The sequence below is a fragment of the Bufo bufo genome, chromosome 7 (assembly GCF_905171765.1).
Source record: "Bufo bufo chromosome 7, aBufBuf1.1, whole genome shotgun sequence".
In the NCBI taxonomy this organism is placed as follows: domain Eukaryota; kingdom Metazoa; phylum Chordata; class Amphibia; order Anura; family Bufonidae; genus Bufo; species Bufo bufo.
The window spans coordinates 12549532-12571058 of NC_053395.1; positions in this window are offsets into that span (position 1 = coordinate 12549532).

Sequence of the window (21527 nt, forward strand, 5' to 3'; positions counted from 1 at the left end):
TTTAGATGTTCCACAATCCTATCCTTTAATAGGGTTTCCATTAATTTGCCTACTATTGATGTCAGACTCACTGGTCTATAGTTGCTCGATTCCTCCCTACTACCTTTCTTGTGAATGGGCACGACATTTGCCAATTTCCAATCTTCCGGGACGACTCCTGTTACTAATGATTGGTTAAATAAATCTGTTAACGGTTTTGCCAGCTCACCACTAAGCTCTTTTAATAATTTTGGGTGTATCTCATCAGGCCCCTGTGACTTATCTGTCTTCACCTTAGACAGCAAACTTAGAACATCTTCCTCTGTAAAGATACATGCATCAAACGATTTATTAGTCATCCTTTCTAGTGGAGGTCCTTCTCCTTTTTCTTTTGTAAAAACTGAACAGAAGTATTCATTAAGGCAGTCGGCTAGCCCTTTATTCTCTTCTACATACCTTCCGTCCTTTGTTTTTAATTTAGTTATTCCTTGTTTTAATTTCCTTTTTTCATTTATATATCTGAAGAATGTCTTATCCCCTTTTTTCATAGACTGAGCTAGTTTTTCTTCTGCCTGCGCTTTAGAAGTTCTTATAACTTGCTTGGCCTCTCTCTGCCTAATCTTGTAGATTTCCTTATCTTCATTGCTCTGGGTTTTTTATAATTACAAAATGCTAGCTTTTTATTTTTAATGATTTGGGCCACTTCTGCTGAGTACCACAGTGGTCTCTTCCTTTTTTTGCTTTTACTGACAAGTCTAATGCAATTTTCTGTTGCCTTCAATAATGCACCTTTTAAGTAGTCCCATTTCTCCTGGACTCCATGTAATCCGTTCCAGTCTGATAAGGACTCATTTATGACTAATTTCATTTTTGAAAAGTCTGTTTTTCTAAAATCTAAAACTTTTGTTTTTGTGTGGTGGGACTCTTTCACAGTTCTTATATTAAACCACACTGACTGGTGATCACTAGATCCCAAGGTTTCGCCTACAATGACATCATATACCGAATCCCCATTTGTGAATACCAAATCCAAAATGGCCTCCCTCCGGGTTGGCTCCTCAACCACTTGTTGTAGAGATAACCCCAGTAGGGAATTTAGAATATCTGTACTCCTGGTAGAACTTGCTATTTTGGTTTTCCAGTTTATATCTGGAAGATTGAAATCTCCCATAATGATAACTTCTCCTTTCATTGTCATTTTAGCTATATCTTCAACTAGTAGATCATCTAGTTCTTTAACTTGACCAGGTGGTCTATATATCACACCTACACGAGTTACTGCATGGTTAGCAAACTGCAACGTAACCCAAACTGACTCTATGTTGGCCTCACCAACTTGTATTAGGTTAGATTTAATGCTATCTTTCACATACAGGGCCACTCCTCCTCCTTTCTTGCCTTCTCTGTCTCTTCTGTATAAAGAGTACCCTGGTATGGTTATGTCCCAGTCATTTCTTTCATTAAACCATGTCTCCGTAACAGCCACTAAATCTACATTCTCAGATGCCATTATTGACCCAAGTTCATTGATTTTTTTACCTAATCTGCGAGCATTTGTAGACAGGACTCTGAGCTTATCATTTCTTAACCTCTGTGCTTCTGACCTGTTCTGGCATTGTTTCGGGGGGCAATTGGACTCTTTTATTTTCACTCTTTTGCCCCCCCTTCCTAGTTTAAATACTCTTTCGCAAATTCTTGGAGTTGTTCACTAAGTACATTTGTTCCTTTAAAAGAAAGATGCAAACCATCTTTTTTGTACAGTTCCTTTCTATTCCAAGTAGAGCTATCATGAGAAACAAAGCCAAATCCTTGCTCTTGACACCATTTACCAAGCCATATGTTGAACTCCTTTATGCGCCTCTGCCTATCATTCTGAACATTATGCACAGGCAGAACTTCAGAAAATGAAATGGTGGATGCAAAATCCTGTACGTCATTACCAAGTGTGATAAAAGATTTTTTCACCTCTGACACTTCATTGCAAGCCAGGTCATTTGTCCCTAGATGGACAAGAACATCCACGTCCCCTTCCTGCTTTGCTTGCTTAACAATATTAATAATACGTCTTCTATCTCTTCTAGCAGTACCCCCAGGGAGACATCTCACAAAACCATTTTCTTTAAGCTCCACACTTCTTATGATTGAATCACCCAGCAACAGCTGCTTCCTTTGAGACTTCGCTTTATCTTTTTTGTCCTTGGCTGCAGTCTTGCATACATTAGACATAGGAGTCGATGGTTTCACACCCTCTGTGCTTGAGTCCATATCCATGTTGTCCTTACATTCTGAGAGTGCTGCAAATGAATTATGGAGAACCACCGACTGTGGGACATGTCTTCTATCCACCACTCTAAGTCTTCCAGAACCTACAGTAACCCATCTGCCATTTCTGGGGGTCCTCTGTGGCAGTGCAGCAGTCCTAGCTGGAGTTTGTTTAACAGATAATTTAAATATTTCAGCTTTCAAAAATGCAATTTCCTGCTGCAGTAAGGAGAACTGTCTACAGATCTGACAGCATCCGAATCTCCAAAGAGTGGAACATGAAATAAATGCACAACAATTCCTGCACTGAACCAAGTCTGCCATTTTAAAGAGGAGGGAAAAAAAAAAAATTGTAAATTTAAATCAAACAAATCTTACCTTTTTTTTTTTTTTTTTTTGTATTGTTTCCACCTTCCAGCCTACCTCCTGACTATCTCCTGCAATATCTCTTCACTGTACTTTAATGTAGTACTTGAAGGTAGTACTTGCAGCTAATGAATTAGGCCAGCAGGTGGATAATGGGGGCTAAAGGGTTAATAGTGCAAGCAGTGAGAGACAGAAGAGAGGCTGTGGAGGGAGGGCCGAGGGACAGGAAGGGGAGGGGGAAGTAGTGGATATATACCCCCTTCCTTCCCTCGGTACTTCCTCTTGACGGTGTGGGAAGTGCTGGTATCACTTACCGCTTCCTGACCCTCCAAGAATGCCAGACGCAGAGCTTCGTCGGGCGCTGCTTGCAAGATTTCAAGAGGAGGGCGAAGGGTGGCTGCGTTCCTTCCTTGGCAGCTTGAGCGCCCCCCCTCCTCCTCTTCCTCCTGTGCCTGCGGTGGTGGTCCCTTCCGTGGGTCCGCAGGAGCCTGGTGGTGCTGCGGCAGTGCGGGGGGAGCGGCGGTCCCGACGTCCTCACCGCCCTCCCTCCCGCTTGGGCCATAGTCCCCCTCCTGTTTCTCATGTGTCGGTAGGGCTGGGGATCCACAGGAATAGGGCCGCTTCTGGCCTGCCTGCGGCCTGGCCTCCTCCACGCATGCTAGCCCCGCCCCTTCATCCTCCATGGGCGATAGCCCCGCCCCTCCTCCTCCACAGGCGGTATCCCCGCCCCTTCCTCCTCAGCTCCCGGCCGCTGTGCTCAGAGCAGTGTGGCCGTGTTCAAATATTAGTATGGGTGCCAGCGTTAGTACAGTGGAGGCGGAGGACCGCCCTCTGACCCCCCCACCTTCACAGCCCCCCATGTTTTCCCCTCCAGGGGATGTGTTAGCCCCCCAGCCGTCTCGTATAGACACTCCCCTTTCTGTGTCTGCCCCTACTACTGATGTGGCACAGCTAGAAGAGGGACCCCTGGATGGGCCTGCTTTGGAACCCCCTTTGCCTTTGCTCCCACCGCCCCACCCCTCCCTCACACGAAAGCCGCTTCCCACCACTGCAGGCGCAGGGAGTGGTCCATGTCCCCGTCCTCGTCGGTGTAGGGGAGGGGCTGGACCCAGTCCAGGTCGTCCACATACAGCCGGCGGTCCAGATCCTCCAGATGGCGCTCCCCGTCGTCCTCGGGCGGATTGGAGGAGCCTGTGCGGACACTGCGTTCAAGAGGGGAGCGACTTCAGCCGAGTGAAGTTCCCAGGGCCTCCAGCCTGGTTCCTGCAGCAGTTCACGGGGAAGGCGTGTCTGTACCTGCGATGGGGATGCCGGTGACAACAACGACTGGGGAGTACCAATATGTTGGGGCCTGGGGAGGGGGTGGGGCCCACTGCTGGCGTTGAGGCGTTACTTAAATCCTTGTTAGACCGGTTGACCCCTTCGGTCCCCTCCCCTTCGGCACGGTTGCCCCCTTCCACTCCGGTGTCAGGATCCGGGGAAGTTAGTTCACCTGCGGTTAGGCCCACTCTGATACTGGCGGGTATCCATAAGGATTCCTGCTTTTGTGGGGTTAATCCCTTGGGTTCCCATCTCGACGACGCTACACAGGATAAGATCTGGTCTAATCTGGTCCTTAGTATCTGTTGACAAGCACACGGTGGACAAGGAGAAATGTTTTTTGGATAAGCCGTTTGATAGGAGGTTCAAAGTGTCCAAAACTATGAACAATTGGTTACAGGCTTTTGCGGTGTTGGGCTGCGTGATGGGTCAGCGACATCCGGGACACTGTTAGGAGTTGTTCATATATTTAGACACTGTCTATAGCGCGTATAAGGCATACGGTGGTAGCGCGTGGTGGAGGTACGACGAGGAGTTTAGGCGTCGTTTAACATTACAGCCAGAATTGGGTTGGGGGCTGAAGGCAACTGATGTTTGGTTGCGTTTAATGACGTCTCCTCTACCCCCATCCCTTTCAAGGGGCGGCCGCTGGGACTGGGGTCACCGGAGCCCAGGTCCTAGTGGCCGCCCGCCGCCCTGGAGCTTGCTGGCTATTTAACGAGGGGTATTGTAAATACGCCGGGCTGTGCAAGTACAAGCACGAGTGCTCGGCCTATTAAGGTCTTCATCCCGCCGGTCGTTGTACCAAACCCCAAGTTAGGCCCGCCAAAAGCTCCGCTCCCTGGGAACAGAAGGACGCCGGTCAGCGTGGAAGGGATGGGCCCGTGGCTAGATCGGCACCCCAATAGGAAAGCTGCGTCTGCTTTACGTTGTGGTTTTGTTGAGGGTTTTTTCATTCCTTTTGTTTTGAATCGGTCTCTGTTTTTTTTCTGGCAACCTAAAATCGGTGCGGGAACACCCTGAGGTGCTTAGGTCAAAACTGCTGAAAGAGGTGTCGGCGGGCAGGATTGAGGGTCCTTTTGTGTCGTTGCCCTTCCCTAACCTAAGGGTTTCCCCGTGGGGGGTCGTTCCTAAGAAAGAGTCGGAAGTTTTGCTTAATCCATCACCTGTCCTACCCGCGGGGATCGTCGGTTAATGATGCCATCTTGCTGGAGGAGGCTTCTGTCTCATAGGTGTCGTTTGATAGGGCGGTGACCTTAGTGCGGGATGCGGGTCGCGGGGCTCTCTTGGCAAAATCCGATATTGAGTCTGCTTTTCGGCTTCTTCCTATTCACCCGGATTGTTTTCACCTCCTGGGGGGATGTTTTGAGGGGTTGTTCTATTATGATACGTGCTTGCCGATGGGGTGCTCTATCTCCTGCCATTATTTTGAAATGTTTAGTTCCTTCCTCGAATGGGCGGTGCGTTTTGAGACGTGATCATCAGCCGTGATCCATTATTTAGACGATTTCCTTTTTGTTTCTCGGGGCGAAGGGGGGGGTTTCTCCTTTCCACCTTTTTGCATTTGATGTCGGTTTTTGGTGTTCCCATTTCGAGAAGACGGAAGGCCCGATTACGAGGCTTTCCTTCCTGGGGATAGAGATTGATACAGTTCAGATGGTTTTTCACCTCCCTTCGGATAAGTTGTCTAACCTTTTAAGCCTCATTGATGGTTTTTTGGTGGTACGTAAGGTGTCCCTTCACCAACTGCAATCGCTCTTGGGTCTCCTGTACTTTGCTTGCATGGGGATGCCTATGGGCAGGGTTTTTTCGCGCCGCCTTTCGCTTGCCACGCGGCGAGTGCGTTCCCCGCGGCATCATATTCGCCTCACGAAGTCCCTAAAGGCAGACTTGGTGGTGTGGCGAACTTTTTTATGCTCCTATAATGGTCATACCTGTTATATTTCGCGGGAAGTGTCAAATTTAGAGTTGGCTCTGTGGTCTGATGCGGCAGGGTCCTCCGGCTTTGGCACTATTCTTGGCCGGGAGTGGTGTTCCGCTTCTTGGCCGGCAGAGTGGCAGGAGAATGGGCTGGTGCGGAACTTGATGTTGTTGGAATTGTTCCCGATCGTGGTGGCTGTGGAGGTTTGGGGTGCTCAATTGGCGAATAGGCATGTCTGTTTTTGGTCCGATAATTTGGGGACGGTTCAGTGTATTAATTCTCTTTCGTCCTCTTCCCTCCCGGTTTTGTCCCTTCTTCGGCACCTGGTGCTTCGGTGCTTGGAGCGTAATATTTATTTTAGGGCCCGACATGTGCCTGGGGTTGACAATAGAATCGCTGACGCTCTTTCTCATTTCAACTGGCAGGTTTTCCGGGAGCTCCTTCCGGAGGCGGAGGTGGATGGCCTGGAGTGCCCGGGATACTTGTAGCGTCTGGTGTCCCTTGTGAGTTCCTCTGTGTCCCCGGCTACGTGGAATGCTCATGGTAAGGCATGGGGGGATTGGTTGTCAGTGAGGGGTTCCAGGGATGTTGCCCGGCGGGATGATCTGCGCCTTGAGGTCACTATCGAGTGGCTTTTGGGGTTGCGGGCTCAAGGGGTTTCGGCACCGGTGGCTCGTAAGCGCTTGGCGGGGGTTGCCTTTTATTTTAAACTCTGTGGTTGGGCGGATGTCACTAAGGAGTTTGAAGTTCGGCAAGCGATGCGGGGTTGGTTGAGAGGTTATGTGGTTCGGAATAGTAGACGTCCCATTTCCTTCGCTTTGTTGTGCCGACTTGTGCATCATTGTGAAGGGGTGTGTTCCTCGGCGTTCGAGCGGGCCTTGGTGGCGGCCAGTTTTAGTGTTGCTTTTTTTGGGGCTTTGCGCGTAAAGGAGCTTTTGGTGCCTTCTAGCAGGAAGGCGGGGGGTTTGCTTGGTTCTGACGTAGTAGTCGGTAATAATGCGCTCCGGGTTCGGATTCGTCTGTCCAAAACTGATCAGTTTGGGAACGGTGTTTGGCTGCCTATCCAGCCGGTTTCGGGTGTAGCTTGCCCAGTCCGGCTGGTGTCGGAATACTTGATGGTGCGGCCGGTGGCGGAGAACTTTTTTGTGCATTGTGATAGGTCTCCTTTTACCAAGTTCCAGTTTTCTTCGGTATTGCGTTCCTGTTTGGGTCGGGCCGGGGTGGACCCCCAAGGAGTTTGGTACACATTCGTTCAGGATTGGCGCAGCGACGGAGGCAGCTAGGGCGGGTTTGCCGGAGTCGGATGTCATGCATATCGGCCGGTGGCGCTCGGCGTGCTTCGCTCGCTATATACGTCCGGATCTATTGGTGGGCTAGCCTGTTGCTTTGGTCGGTGTATCAAAAAATAAATAAATAATAAAAGGGTTTTAGGGACGGTTCCCCTTTGGCACATTTGTTTATGCAGTTGGTGTGTATCCTTGTTAACTGTTTTCTCTTTGCAGGAGTGGTGCGTCCGACGGTGTGGCTGTTGGGCCACTCATATGTGTTCTGGGCGGCGCAGCGAGCCAAATGCAGGCCAGGAGGTCGGAACCTCGGTTTCCGGGAGACGGAGGTGCACTGGCAGGGGATTCAGGGACTGCGATGGTCCCAGCTGTTGCCGGAGGTGGTGGAGTTGGGTTTGAGATCATCGGGTTCGGTTATACTGGTAATACATGCCGGGAGTAATGATTTGTGTGCTCTGCGGTTGACGGAGCTGAAGGCGCTCTGATCTGGAACGCTTCCCCGCTTTTTTCAGGGAAGTAATACTGGTATGGTCGGAGATTGAACCTCGAGTGGTATGGCACGGTGCAAGAGATGGTGTGGCGTTAGAGAGGAGCAGGCGGGCCTTGAACGCACGGGTCTCTCGGTTCGTGCGGTCCAGAGGGGGAGTAGTGGTCAGGCATAGGCAGCTGGAAGATGACAGCAGAGCATTGATGCGACCGGATGGGGTGCACCTTACGGATATTGGTCTCAACATCTTTTTGTCGGGTCTGCAGGACGGGATTGAGCAGGCCTTTTTTTTGGTGGGTGGTGGTCGGAGTCCCGTTTAGATTCGGTCCTTCTCCGTGGCGGCAAGGTTATAACAAAACAGATTGAAAGAAGTGATATTGGGCGTACGTACACTCTGGGAGCAGAGGTTGGCACACCGCAGCGGAGAAATGATTGGTGGGGGAGGATGGTATGATGATTTATGCTGTGTAATCTGTAGCTGTGGCCGATCATCACCCAGTAAAGAGTTGATTAAGTTAAAGATGGTGTCCGTGTGGTTATTCGACGAGTTGATGAGCAAAGGGGTCTGAGAGTCTGGTTCTGCACTTTCCTCTCCATTCCTGGGTTTCCCCCGGGTACCAGCAGTCTGAGAAGAGAAGCAGGAAGTGAGGAGACAGGGAGCAGCAGCCATCTTGGCAAGAGAAAAGACAGGCGTCTGTGCTGTGCTGAGAGTGTGTGGAGATATTAGAGGACTTTCCTGGGCAGCCAAGCCGTATGTATTTCAGTCCAGAGGCGGACGGAGTATAAAGAGACAGTACGTTTGGTGGAGCCACGCTGAAAGGACTGGGCTCAGTGGCTAATCAGTGAAACTGACATGGTGGCTGTGTATATCGCCACCAAAGTTACACACTCGCAGTGCTTTTGAGTACCGGAAAGCAACTGCAAATCCCCGGCTTACATCCCCCCTCAGTGTATGGATTCTTCAGGACGGTCAGTGGCTGAGTGATACCTGCTGGTGGACTCCATTGCATCCACTTGGTTTCCCTGCCTGCTGAGGAGGATTTCATTGCTTCGGATATTGTGATAACCGTGAGGAGAGGACGCTTCGCTATCAAAGAAAGGAACGACATTGGGTCCCACCGCGCGCTTCTACGGACTGTAAGCGGTCCACCTGGACCACTGGGAAAAAGGGGGGTGCGCATCCAACTGTGAAGTTAGGGTCAGTTAGGGTTAGTTTTGGAAATATAGGTCATTCAGTGTCCGTACTGCAGAAGCGGACGTAGTAAAAGTGGAAGCTATTGCAGAACCTGCATTGAATTGTTCATTAGTGATGGACGAACATCTGCTGGGACAGTTCGCAAACGCGATCAAATGTTCGTGAACCACAGGTTCGCGGCGGGTCCCATTCATTTTAATGGCAGGCGAACCTGAAGAACCTCCAGGTCATATTTGCAGCCACAAAATACTTACTAGATGCGCACACATAGTCCCACAACATGGACACTGACATACCAGAAGTATTAAGCGAATCTGTGATCTATAAGCATTATTTTTATATCTGCGAAATTTCGTCAAAGTATTAATCGCAAGAGCACATGCGCTGGGAAGGCGCGGCCTACAGCAACTGGTTTGCACCGACTAGAAATTACATGGATGTGATGGTTGGAACCAAGTTCAGAGACGAAGAGGAAGCGGAAGAACTCCTGGTGACTGTAAGTAATCTTACATTAAAGTAGTGTATTTGATTACATTTCACCTGCAGGTCTGAACGATCTCTTTATATGCAGAAAGAATGTAAATCGCCAGTGCGACCTTCTGCGATTCTAATTTTTCTTAAGTGCACTCAAATTCAAATTTTATAAGGTCTCACTAGATATTAGTGATTGTTGCACTAAGTATTCCTGTGACATCACACCCACTGTTAGTAGCATTTTTGTATGGAAAGCATAGAAATATATTTCACATGCACATTGCACATCCATTGTCATGTCGCACACTATATACCGCACACACACACACTATATACCGCACACACTATATACCGCACACACACACTATATACCGCACACACACACACACATTATATACAGCGCACACACACTATATTCCACACACACACTATATACCGCACACACACACACACTATATACCGCACACACACACTATATACCACACACACACTATATACCGCACACACACACTATATACCGCACACACACACACACATTATATACAGCGCACACACACTATATACCGCACAGACACACACTATATACCGCACACACACACACTATATACCGCACACACACACACTATATACCGCACACACACACTATATACCGCACACACACAGACACACACTATATACCGCACACACACCCATTATATACCGCACACACACCCATTATATACCGCACACACACACTATATACCGCGCGCACACACACACACTATATACCGCACACACACACTATATACCACACACACACACACACACTATATACCACACACACACACTATATACCGCACACACACACTATATACCGCACACACACACTATATACCGCACACACACAGAAACACACTATATACCGCACACACACACATAGTCTATAGATTATAGTTTGTATCCTGTTGGTCAGGACTCAGGAGAAGCTTTCTTTGTCAGACCGCCAGTATTTGCTGGTTCATTTAGAGTTACCCAGGGTGCATCCCGGGGAGGCGAACCAGCTGTACACCCCATACCGTAACGTCACTTCACTAGACAGGTACATCTCTGCTTAGCTGGACAATATCTGATAGCTCAGACCCCTCCCACATACAGTCGTAATACAATCCCATCTTCTAACCGTAACAGTAAGGCCGCATGCACACGGGCATGTTTTTTCACAACTACGGACCGTAAAAACCAAGGCTGCTGTCCTGCAGAGTGGATGAGCGCACGGCGTCATTGGTACTCGCTATGACGCCATGTGCTTCTTGCCACCACCACTGAACAGTAATACACTTGTATATATCATACAAGTGTATCACAGTCCAGCGGTGGTGGCCGAAAGCGCACAGCATCATAGCAACCAATGACACCGTGCGCTCGTCCACTCTGCAGGACGGGTTTGTACGGTCCGTAGTTGTGAAAAAACACACCCGTGTGCAGGCGCCCTAAATCTAATATTTCCACTTAAATACTTTTTGCAGTTTAGGCTTCTTTCACACTTGCGTTCCGGGTTCCGCTTGTGAGTTTCGTTTGAAGGCTCTCACAAGCGGCTCCGATCCGTACGGCCCCGATCCGTACAGCCCCAATGCATTCTGAGTGGATGTGGATCTGCTCAGAATGCATCAGTTTGGCACCGTTTGGCCTCCGTTCCGCTCAGCAGGCGGACACCCGAACGCAGCTTGCAGCGTTTTGGTGTCCGCCTGGCCGTGCGGAGGCAAACTGATCTGTCCTGATTTACAATGCAAGTCAATGGGGACGGATCCGTTTGACGTTGACACAATATGGTGCAATTGCAAACGGATCTGTCCCCCATTGACTTTCAATGTAAAGTTAGGAGTCCTTATTAATATACCATCGGATCGGAGTTTTCTCCAATCCGATGGTATATTTTACTTTGAAGTGTCCCCATCACCATGGGAACGCCTCTATGTTAGAATATACCATCGGATTTGAGTTAGATCGTGAAACTCAGATCCGACAGTATATTCTAACACAGAGGCGTTCCCATGGTGATGGGGACGCTTCAAGTTAGAATATACTGAGAACTGTGTAATAACTGCCCCCTGCTGCCTGGCAGCACCTGATCTCTTACAGGGGGGCTGTGATCCGCACAATTAACCCCTCAGGTGCCGCACCTGAGGGGTTAATTGTGCGTATCATAGCCCCCTGTAAGAGATCAGGTGCTGCCAGGCAGCAGGGGCCAGACCCCCCTCCCTCCCCAGTTTTAAATCCATTTGTGGCCAGTGCGGCCCCCCCTCTCTCCCTCCCCAGTATTATATTAATTGGTGGCCAGTGCGGCCCCCCCTCCCTCCCCAGTTTTATATTCATTGGTGGCCAGTGCGGCCCCCCTCCCTCCCCAGTATTATATTCATTGGTGGCCAGTGCGGCCCCCCTCCCTCCCTCCCCAGTATTAAATTCATTGGTGGCCAGTGCGGCCTCCCCTCTCCCCCCTAATTAAAATCACCCCCCCCCCCCCATCATTGGTGGCAGCGGAGAGTTCCGATCGGAGTCCCAGTTTAATCGATGGGGCTCCGATCGGTTACCATGGCAGCCAAGATGCTACTGCAGTCCTGGCTGCCATGGTTACTTAGCAATTTTAGAAGCATTATACTTACCTGTGATGTCTGTGACCGGCCGGGCGCTCCTCCTACTGGTAAGTGAAAGGTCTGTGCGGCGCATTGCTTATAGCACAGACCTTTCACTTACCAGTAGGAGGAGCGCCCGGCCGGTCACAGACATCGCAGGTAACTATAATGTTTCTAAAATTGCTAAGTAACCATGGCAGCCTGGACTGCAGTAGCGTCTTGGCTGCCATGGTAACCGATCGGAGCCCCAGCGATTAAACTGGGACTCCGATCGTAACTCTCCGCTGCCACTCAAAAAACAGTTATGCAGACGGATCCGTTCTGAACGGATGCAAGCGTTTGCATTATAGGAGCGGATCCATCTGTGCAGACACCAGACGGATCCGCTCTGAACGCAAGTGTGAAAGTAGCCTTACTTGAGTAAATTATTTTCAATACTATTATTGTTAAAAATTGGGATTATATGCTTGCATTTTTGTCTTGCAGTGGAAGTTGGGGCGGAAATATGACCGCACCCGGTCCCACGCTGAGAAGCAGCGGATTGTGCGGGAGCTGGCATTTAAGATGTGGCACAAAACGGGTCTCAAACACCGCCGTCTGGCCATCATTAAAAAATGGTCAGACATGAAGCGCAGACAACCCCGGTTTATAAAAAGAATCCGGGACGAAAAATGCCCAGGTAGATGCGTAAATAACTTTTGTATGTCAACACTCTGTAAGGTATACAGTGCTAAGCAAAAGTATTCACCCCCCTTCGTTTTTTTTTGTTGTCTCACCCCATGGAATTAACATGGATTGTTTGAGGATTTGCATCATTTAATTTGTAGAACATGAACACAACTTAGACCTTTTTTTAAGTTGGTTAATTGTAAAGCATACAACTAATAGGACAAAATAACAGAAAAGGTCAATGTGCAGAACTATTCACCCCCCTAAAGTCAATACTTTGTAGAGCCACCTTTTGCGGCAATCACAGTTTGAAGTCTAAGGGGGTCACTGGATATGCGAAATTGCTACATGATGATGTGTTTCCCTCTTTATGCACTGAAGCTGGTACGTTCCCTGAGTTTTTCAAGCAAGATGGTGCACCACCACATTATGGATGTCAGGTCCGAGCATTCCTAGATGAACAGTTTCCTGGAAAGTGAATTGGTCGTCGTGGGCCAGTTGAATGGCCCCCAAGGTCTCCCGATCTGACCCCCTTAGACTTTTATCTTTGGGGTCATCTGAAGGCAATTGTCTATGCTGGAAAGATACGAGATGTGCAACACCTAAAACTACGGATGCTGGAAGCCTGTGCTAGCATTTCTCCTGCGGTGTTGCTATCAGTGTGTGAAGAGTGGGAGAAGAGGGTTGCATTGACAATCCAACACAATGGGCAGCACATTGAACACATTTTAAAAGTGGTCAGAAACTTGTAAATAACTCATGAAAGAATAAAGTTACGTTAAAACCAAGCACACCATTTTTCTTAGGAAATTCCCAATAAGTTTGATGTGTCACATGACCCTCTTCCTATTGAAAAAACAAAAGTTGGATTCAAAATGGCCGACTTCAAAATGGCCGCCATGGTCACCACCCATCTTGAAAAGTTTCCCCCCTCACATATACTAATGTGCCACAAACAGGAAGTTAATATCACCAACCATTCCCATTTTTTAAGGTGTATCCATATAAATGGCCCACCCTGTACATTACTCCTCTCACCTACCTCGTCCCCTAACAACATCAAGTGAGATTTTTCCAAATTTATTTTAAGTCCCGAATAATATCAAAATCTCTCAATTATTTTCATCAGTTTCTCCATCTCCTAATCAACATTCGCTGAAAACAACAAGCTATCATCCGCGTAGAGCATTATTTTCTCCCTTACATTACCGTATTGAAACCCCTTAATACTTTAATTCTGTCTAATAATTATCGCTAGTGGTTCTATTGCCATTGCGAAGAGCAGCGGCGATAGGGGACATCCCTGCCTAGTGCCTAAGAAGGGACATCACCCCATTCACAGCCACCCTCGCTCTAGGATAAGAAAAAATCAATTTATTCCAACCAATAAAATACTCCCCAAAGCGTTTACGATCCTCCCACAAATATTCCTACTCTATACAATGGAAAGCCTTGATTGCATCCAGTGACAATATTGCTTTTTTACTACTTTGATCGTTATTGTCACGGTCATATTGTTGTTTGACCGTGACTGGTTGCCGGTGGCAACGTGTTGTTGTCGGTTTGCATGTGCATTTCCTCTTTAAGGTGTGTCTCCCTGCGTTTTGGTGAGCGAAGTGTTAGTCTTCTAGCTGGTGGGGATTTAGGTGTGTCCTAGGTGTGGCCACTATGTGGATATTACCTGTGGCTTCCTGGCTGGAGTCAGTTATTCTCCAGCCTTGTTTGGTGTTGGAGTGCGGCTCCTTTCCTGGGTGATCCTGCCCAGTCCTTGAGGGCCACCTTGTTGGACATAAATTGTCTTCCTTTTGTATGCTCCTTATACCGTACCTCACTTGTTGTATGTTAGGTGTGGGTTTATTTTCAGGGTGTGTTGTACGTCTTGATTGTTGTTACATGTCTGGTCTGTTATTGGTGTTTGTCCCTGCATGTATGTAAGACGTTTTCCCTGTGTGTTGTGTCCCCTGGAAGGGGGTTGGTTTCCCGGAGGGGTGAACCACTAGCCTGTATGCAGCGCTGCCTGGGGCTGCCATGCACCTTGCAGCATGGGGGCCCTGACGGAGTTTGGCACAGCGTCCTGTTTGGTGTTAGGTCCTGTACTTATGCACGGGTTCCACTCGTGGAGACTTCGGCAGGTAAGTGTGTTGTCTTGTGTTCTTACCAATCCTCTTGCTGTGTATAGTCTTTCCTTTTCCCTGCTATTAGGTCTAAAGAGACTCTTCCGTGTCTAGGATGAACAGGACGTCTCCTCCCTGCTCCTATCTGAGCGATTATCAGGGCGACTCAGGGTTCCAGGTTTCCAGGGTATAAGCCGTCGTACCATCGGGGTCCACTCATACGGCGAGGAGTTAGGTAGAGTATTAGGGACGCTATAGGAGGTGACCTGCTCCCTTTTCATGGCTTCTTGGCCTAGCAGCTATCTGTTATCCTTCTTACATTGTACAGTCGGGGGTTTCCCCCACTCCCCACCGTGACAGTTATTTGCTTCAATGTTCATAAATAATCTTCTAATATTAGAATATATCAATCGCTCAGGAATAAACCCTCTTTCATCCTCTTTTATTATTGTTTTTATTACTTTTCTTAACCTGTCTGCGAATACCTTGGCTAATAACTTGATATCAGTATTCAACAGAGAGATGGCTCTATACGACTCCAGCCTTAATGGATAAAAAATTAGGAATCAAAATAACAATGGCTTCTTTCATTGATTCAGGTAATTTATTTGATCTCTTGCACTCAACGAGGGTCTCCATTAATTCTGGAAGAAGAACTAAACTAAATTCCTTGTATTCCTCAAAAGGAAGCCCATCCCCTCCAGGAGCTTTCTTATCTTTTGTTGAATTTAGAGCTCTCACTAACTCCTCCAGCTTTATACTCCCTTCCAACTGAATCTTATGAGCTTCTGCAAGCTTCCTGAAGGGGATATCATCCAGGTATTGACATCACTCGTCCCTTTTATATCTAATTTTTGATTTATATAGTTCTTCGAAATATTTACTAAACAAAATATTAATCTGTTCTGGGGATTTAACTATTTGCCCTTTATTATTTCTTATTGGACCTATCCAACTTTTTTTAAAATTTTATTAATAATTATGGTAACCACAAGCTTACCCGCTTTTTCTCCCTCTGCAAAAGACCTAACCCTCCTGAAAAACATGGATGTTTGTATTTTTTCCATATGTACTTCTTTAACCGTATCATTTAGTTTTTCCCAATTTCTGAAATTTTCCAATGAGGGGTCTTCTGTACAGAGTTTTTGGGCATCCTTTAGTTTCTGTACTAAACTTAGAGTTTTACCATTTTCTTATTTTTTTTCCAATTAATGACTTGCTTGCATAATATTCCCCTCGGGAATGCCTTTGCCGCATTCCAAATCCACTGTTTCTTAGCAGAATCCCTATTAATACAAAAAAAGGACTTCAATTCCTCCATAATACTCTTCTTATCATTCAACAAAATAAACCAATGGGGATTAAATGTAAAAACCCTTGAGATCTGTTTTTCCAAGGTCCCAATCTCCATTACAATCGCGCAATGATCCGACATAAACACAGGAACATACTTTATACTTATTTCATTCCTTTCCAGCAGTTTCTTATTACCAAGGATCACATCTCTCCTAGACCAGGACTGATGCGTCCTTGAATAACAGGAAAACACCTTTTCTTCAGGATTATATAAACGCCAGATATCGTTCCAGCCAAATTCCAATAATAACCTGGAAAAATTAGTATTATGGTGTAAACCTTTGCCCTTGGATAATCTATCTATACTTGGGTCCAACGCAGTATTATAGTCCCAGCTGCTACTAATACACAATCTTGTTTCTCAGTCATTTATATAACTCCTATAGTACATCAGGTTTATATGGAGGTGGTATATATATATATATTTGCTATTACCAACAATATATCATTCACTCTACACTGTAAGCAGAGATTCCTGCCACAACCATTCGCCTTTTGCAATATACTCAAAGTTATCTTTATTATGTACTAGAATAGATGCGCCCCTTGAATATGATGTATATATTGAATGGTATCGTGCACCGATCCATCAATTCCTTGTCCATATGTGTCTCCTGAAGGCAGATGATGGCCGGCAAGTACCTCCCCATCCAGTCAAAAATAGCAAATCTTTTCAACTTTTCTCTTAACCCTCGTACATTAGCAGAAATAATTCTAATCATTAAAAAAAAAGCAAAAAAAACTCTCTCTCTCGGGAAAACTTGATCCCTCCCCCAAACCGCTCCCCCCATTTTGCCCCCCGATCTATATTAACATGGAGCTTGATTAACATGCACGGTATACTCCATATACCCCCCACCTCCAAGTAAACATATTAACAATTACTACATTTGGCGCAGGCTCTTTAAATCTGCCCATTCACTTGCTTCTTGAGGGGACTGGAAGACGACCATCGTGTCCTGATATACCACCCGGAGTTTAGCTGGAAACACCAAACTATATTTAACCCCATCCTGCCTAAATCTCTTTCTTATGTCAGTATATTTTTTCCTTTGGGCGCTGGTAGCCATTGAAAAGTCCGGATATGCTCTTATTTTTGTCCCATCTATTTGAAGCTCCTCAGAGGCTCTAACCTCCCTCCACACAGCCTCCTGCTCTCTATAAGAAGCAAAGTCAGAATTGTTCTTGGATATTCTCCCGGTTTTCTCCGCTGATTTGGGACTCTGTGCACTCTATCAATAATTAAGGAGTTGAGCAGCGTCCCAGATTTACAGTTCTCTATTTTTCCATAAAACCGACACAATCGGAACCTTCCTCTCCCTCTGGTATTCCTACCCTTCTCAGATATTTTCTTCTTGCTCGGTCTTCTATAGCTATCAGTTTATTCTCCATGGCAGCAGTCATTTGTTTTAGAGATATTACATCTTTCTCCAACTTAAATAATAAGTCTTCCCCCGGTGACAGTCTACTGTCCAATTCCTGCATTCCTTCAGTGTTGTCCAATCATCTGTAATTAAGGTCCCATCTGTCTGGATGCCCCCAATCTGTATTACCACCTTCCCCATCAGACTCTAACCTCGTAACCGCAGGTACAATTTATTTCACCATTTTCGGGTTGGAGTCTCCCTTTTCTTGCTCCACTACTTTCCCTTCAGCAGTATCCAAATGTATATTTTCTTCCAAACCAGGCTCTTCCCCTCCCCCTATCTCATTCCCGCGGTTGGTTGGGGGTTCTTAATGGAGAGGATGAGGGTTTCAGATATTTACTTAAAGCATTTTGTTTCCGTCTTGTATCTGACCCCACTCCCGTTAGTGATCGCCTGTTAGCATTGTTAGTATTAGAGCCATGTGGATCATCTCTTTTCTTAGGCGGCATTTTCAGCAGGAGTAATTGGAGGACAAATACAAAGTCGCGGCCTGTTAATAAATACACTGGGTAATGATCTGTCAGTCCGGGTTTAGTGCACCGTTAGGAAGGTGCTCGGTCGGTAAGGATGTTACGGCAGAGTCCCAAAACCAAGTTAGTTTCTGAATGGACAGGGGGTAGAGGATAGAGAGTTACTGAAAGATCCCAAACACAGTGATGACTAATTATATAAATCTGTGATTCAATAACTGGAGGAGAGCGAACGGATCGGTTACAACAGCAAATACAAAATTGCAAACTGAGACGTCCTCTTTCTTGGCTCCGTGCAAACAAATACCCTTTATCCCGGCTCCCTATTTATACGCACTTTCCTCCTCTCTTCCTCTTATTGCTTATACCCCCTCTGCTTAGCTTACCGGACTCGATGAGAGCCAACAGCCCTGTTTTCACCCGATTCTCCTCAGGAATGTCCCAATGGCAGCCGCAGCACCTTCTAGAAATATACTTCCAAAAGCCAACCAACCTATACCACCAACGGGGCAAAACACCAGGAGACCAGGACCAGGACGAGCCACCGCTGACTTAACTGCATCCGACTCCAGCCGGGGAGACCGAGCCACAATAGCTCATACACGCGGCGTCTCCCACCGGCTTCACATGGACGGCCCGCGTACTACAGATCACGGAGGTGAGAGAGGGGACGGAGCTAGCGTCCAGCGTCAGACGCACTCCATGTGCACACTGAATACATTCAGCTTGATTCCTGAGAAGATTGCACTCGCTGCTCCTCAGGATGAAGCCCATCATCAACCTCCTACAGGGGTCTCCTGTAATACTCCACATGTCTCATTGTTCTGACTGGAGGAGACAGAGGTGAAGTTTGCTTTACTCTCCCCAACATTTCTGATGGACTCTTCTTTTATTTGTACTGACGTTTAGTGGGTTTTCAGTTTTTTTCTTATTGGAATGCAATCTCTGAGCTGCAGGGGTTAATTCTTCTACAGGAGCTCTCCGCCCTCTTATGTACATTCTTCCTATTTAGGCTGTGGTGTGCTGCGCTGATTCTTTTACTTGGCCATTTCTAAAAGCTCAGCATTTTTTTAGCCCCGCCCATTATTAAAAGCCCCTCCTACATATAATAGGCCACACCCAAAAAACACTGCACAGCTGACATTCTATAGTTGCGGCCTGTCTCTACACATCATACGGAGAGGGGAGGTCTGTCCTGGCTGCACTGCCTGCTTATACAACAAGCTACAGCCAGGAAGCTCCTCCGCTCTCCTCCCTCCCCTGATCCTGCTCAAGCCCTATGGTTCCCCCCACCATCTGCCACCCGCCCGTGGCCTGCTGCCCCCCTTGACCGTCCTCACCCAGCACTGAATCCTCCTTCTGCAAATAACAGGGGGAGGAGCCGGAGCATCTCCTCTCCTACATAGCGCCCCCTACCTCTTACATCCAGTGATGTCACCTTTGTTGTAGACGTTCTCTTTCCTCATCTTCTCCATTCAGACCAGACCGCCATGATGATTTTTCTGCCATCTCCCATCTCTGCAGAGATTAACAAACAGACATTAGTTTCCCACATTTCCATCATCTTCTGAACACCCCATCCTGCCACCCCCAATACTATACTGCAGAGAAAGTCCCCCTGGAAATACTACTACCACACAGATAGTGCCCCCTTCAACAATTATTGGCACACAGTGCACAGTACACTAATAGTATAAAGATAATGTCCCCCAAAAATTATTGTGCTAAGCTGATACTGTGTCAGGGTGCCCCCCAAAGTAACAGTGCCGGAGTTTAACTGGAAACACCAAACTATATTTAACCCCATCCTGCCTAAATCTCTTTCTTATGTCAGTATATTTTTTCCTTTGGGCGCTGGTAGCCATTGAAAAGTCCGGATATGCTCTTATTTTTGTCCCATCTATTTGAAGCTCCTCAGAGGCTCTAACCTCCCTCCACACAGCCTCCTGCTCTCTATAAGAAGCAAAGTCAGAATTGTTCTTGGATATTCTCCCGGTTTTCTCCGCTGATTTGGGACTCTGTGCACTCTATCAATAATTAAGGAGTTGAGCAGCGTCCCAGATTTACAGTTCTCTATTTTTCCATAAAACCGACACAATCGGAACCTTCCTCTCCCTCTGGTATTCCTACCCTTCTCAGATATTTTCTTCTTGCTCGGTCTTCTATAGCTATCAGTTTATTCTCCATGGCAGCAGTCATTTGTTTTAGAGATATTACATCTTTCTCCAACTTAAATAATAAGTCTTCCCCCGGTGACAGTCTACTGTCCAATTCCTGCATTCCTTCAGTGTTGTCCAATCATCTGTAATTAAGGTCCCATCTGTCTGGATGCCCCCAATCTGTATTACCACCTTCCCCATCAGACTCTAACCTCGTAACCGCAGGTACAATTTATTTCACCATTTTCGGGTTGGAGTCTCCCTTTTCTTGCTCCACTACTTTCCCTTCAGCAGTATCCAAATGTATATTTTCTTCCAAACCAGGCTCTTCCCCTCCCCCTATCTCATTCCCGCGGTTGGTTGGGGGTTCTTAATGGAGAGGATGAGGGTTTCAGATATTTACTTAAAGCATTTTGTTTCCGTCTTGTATCTGACCCCACTCCCGTTAGTGATCGCCTGTTAGCATTGTTAGTATTAGAGCCAAGTGAGGCCGGACGAAGCGGCACGCTTCAGGGGAGGCCGGCATGAGGGGTTTTGTGAGCAAGGGTCAGGGAAGGTAAGGGTTAAGTGGATGAGTGCAGGAAAAGGGGGGAGGAGCTAGAAAGGGGCGGGGAGCGGCAGGCTGAAGTAGTGGTGAGGCAGGTCAGCGCCCGCCATTTTAGGAGCAGAGAGCCAGCATCTGGCAGAGAGCCAACATCTTCTGAACTGCAGCATCGGATTCAGCAATGGCAGAAGCAGTGGAGGTGATGCTGCGGCGCTTGAGGGAAGCGGCGGACACCAGGGGCAGCGACTGGCTGGAGCAGCAGGTGACCGCATTGCTAGGGGGGGCGGAGGTGGGTACGTCTAGCCCTACTCCAGCAGCTACACGGCCGCGGCGGGTACGGCCGCCGGCGCGCCTGAGCCCTGATTTACCCCCCCGGGTCCGGCGCCGTGTCAGGAGCCCCACAAGGGACCCTCCACGCCGGGAGCATTCTAAGGCTACTGCGACCTCCCGGCGTGGGAGGAATCCATATGTCCGGCGGGACCCTCCAGAGGCTGTGGGGCCTTCCCCTCAGCCCATCGCGGCAGCAACAGGGGAGTCAGGACCTGGTTCTGCAGGATCCCCTCCTGTCCCCAGGAGTCGGAGGCCTGCTCAGCGTGGGAGAGGTAGTGGCAGCAGAGGCAGCAGCGGGGCTGCGCGGTCGGCCAGGGCGGCCCGGCGCAGGCCCTTACAGGATGAGCCCCTTTCAGTGGCACACGAGGCTGCGCCTGTAGGTGCCAGGGACGGGCGCAGGCCTTGCCATGATGCGCTTCTTACAGAGGAGGAGGACGAGGCTGTTCTGGACGGCTCCCCGCCCCAGAGCAGGCCTCTTGGGCATGAAGACAGGCGTGCAGATGCTTATATGGAGGACAGGGAGTTGCGCAGGCCATTTCCTGAGGGCGGACAGTTTGCTACT